The sequence below is a fragment of the Mus caroli genome, chromosome 15, assembly GCF_900094665.2.
Source record: "Mus caroli chromosome 15, CAROLI_EIJ_v1.1, whole genome shotgun sequence".
NCBI classification, from domain to species: domain Eukaryota; kingdom Metazoa; phylum Chordata; class Mammalia; order Rodentia; family Muridae; genus Mus; species Mus caroli.
In genome coordinates this window covers 92,960,591-92,963,307 of record NC_034584.1, presented here as the reverse complement: position 1 = coordinate 92,963,307, position 2,717 = coordinate 92,960,591, and positions in this window count along the sequence as shown.

The window sequence follows — 2,717 nt, the reverse complement described above, 5'->3', positions numbered from 1 at the left end:
GGGGGGAGGAGCAGGAGGATGGAAGGGGGGAGGAGCAGGAGGATGGAAGGGGGAGGAGCAGGAGGATGGGAGGGGGGAGGAGCAGGAGGATGGAAGGGGGGAGGAGCAGGAGGATGGGAGGGGCAAGTGAAAGCATGAGTGGGTGATCCTTTAGTGCTGAGAGCCAGGCTGACCCAAGGCTTTCCCCTGATGAATGGAAAGATAACAGTAGTTCCTTGTGCAAAACCAGAAATATGACTGGCAAGGCTTTGTGGGTCCTGAGAACCCCACTCTTCTCCCTAAGGAGCAAAGGTTACCCTCCCCAGCGCTCAGTCTGGCTGACATCCTGTGTCCCTTTATGCAGCACTGCTTGAGTAGCCTTCTGCTGACTTCACAGTATATGATAGTTTTCTGTTGACCTAAGACACAACTTGTGCAAGACCTCCCGACTCCAGCTCTCGCGGCTTCCGTCTTCTCGACTCCCGCTCCTCCCTCTGAGGACCCTACTGCTGAAAAATGCCTTACTAGTACAGGTCAGGTCAGTTTCTCCTGGAACTCCGTTTGTTTTTCATGACACACACGAGCCCTCCTGTGTGCGTGCATGTGTGTATACTAGTGCATGTGGCACCAAAGTTCCTCCCCCTTGCATGTATTATGCATGTATACCCCTCTCCAAACAATGACCCTAGCAACCTCAGAGTTCCTTCAGTGTATTGGGCTATGAGCACCCTCATCTTTTTTTTAAAGATTTATTTATTATATGTAAGTACACTGTAGCTGTCTTCAGACGCACCAGAAGAGGGCATCAGATCTCATTACGGATGGTTGTGAGCCACCATGTGGTGGCTAGGATTGGAACTCAGGACCTTTGGAAGAGCAATCAGTGCTCTTAACCGCTGAGCCATCTCTCTAGCCCGAGCACCCTCATCTTTGACCAATAGTTTAAACTTCCCCACTCCTAGTAACAATCAAATTAAAATAGTTCTTATTCAGTTGTATTCCCAACATGTCGGGGAGTGACGAATAGAAGGCTGGCCCGACCTGAACTGGTTTTAGGTACATGTGCAATAAAGGCAAAATTGTGTCTTCTGGTAAAATTTAGGGGGAATCCCGTTTACCATCTTATGCTTGTGCGTAATAAAGTGTGCATATGATTAAAATCAGATGCACTATGGGAAGGGATGTGTGTAGTAGAAAAAAATTTTAATATATGACTTAATCTCTCCATTAAAATAGAGAAACCCCCAAACCATACTTCTCAGTAAGTAGCCCTTCCTTCTGGATCCCATTGGAAGAGACCTCGGGCAAAGCTTGGGGCCCTTCAGTGACCTCCCCGTCCTGTGGCCTGACATCAGTCTTGCTATCACGGTCCTCTATAACCTGAACTATTATTGCTTTGCTCTGAATAATATTATCTTCTTCCATCTGCAAACCTGCCTGAGCCCTTCTTTTCAGTTCTTTAGACACGAGGCCCGGAGCCTGGAAGCATCTGTCCTAGGAGGCCAAGCCTGGTAATAAAAGAAGGCAGCGATGAAGTCGGAGGGGTGGAGGTGTTTGCTTCCAAGAAGAGAGGGATTCCCACAGTAGTCAGAGAGAAGCAGAGTTTGAATCATCTGAAGAGGAGCACTCTAGCTGAAGAGGAGCACTTTAGCTGAAGAGGAATACTCTGGGTCCTGGGAATGAATGGGAGGTAGCACAGTGGGGGAAGAACGCTGGAAGGCCAGGTAGGGGTGCGGAGCCTAGGGACTAGTAGTAGGGAATGGTGGGGAAACCAACAAGGTGTTTTCAGGTTTGGAATATATTAAGTTTCTTTCTTTCTCAACAGAATTTTGCTATACAGCCCAGGCTGACCTCAAACAAGCAATCCCCAGCTTCCGCCGTCCAGGTAGCTGCAATCTCAGGTGTGGGTCATAGCACCCGGCAGCCACCTAGTTTCTCAGACTGAGTCTGTGTCTCATTTTTATTTCCCCTTTCTGTGTCAATCCCAAAGATGTGAGAAGAAAGACCACCAACCCTAGTCAAATCACCACTGCCAAATTAATTACAGCAAGCAGTGAACTAAAACAAGCTTTTTTCATTTGTGTACACGGGCTGTCTCCCCCTAGGGTGGGGTTCAGCCTTGGATGTAGGGAAGTTAAGGTTTTTCTAGGGTAGGGTTCCCAAGTGGAGGATTTGGCGGGTAAGTAGGCAGGGCTCAGAAGCACAGCATAAGCACAGGCGACCTTCTGAAACAGATATGACCGCAGGGTGGTCATGGTAAGGTGGTTGTTTTTAGCTAAGTCTCAGAACCCTGGGACTTATGACTGAGGTGCCTGTTTACCTATCAAAGAGGATACTGGCCAGACCCCCAGCATCCTTCAGTACCTGTGGCTCCTCCCAGCACCTTTCACCTTGCCCCTTACCCTTAACATCCCACTCTCCTTGGCTAGGCTTCCGCTTCCCTGTCCCCAGCCTGATTCCTATATAACTCAGCCATTTTGGCCACTGCCACAAATTCTGGGCCACCATTGCCCCTGCACATCGTGCAGGCAGGACAAATTGCAGGTCAAAGGCTTTGTGGCTGGTTGGTGCCTCTGGATATTTCTACGAAGGCATTTCCAGAGGGGTTTAACTGCAGGGGGAGTGGGGTGGAGGAGCGGGGAAGGCCCATCCTGAACTGGGTAGCAAGATCCTAAGAGCTGGAGTCCCAAAGTAAATAAACACAAGAGATGATGCAGAGCACCACAGCACGGCATCTG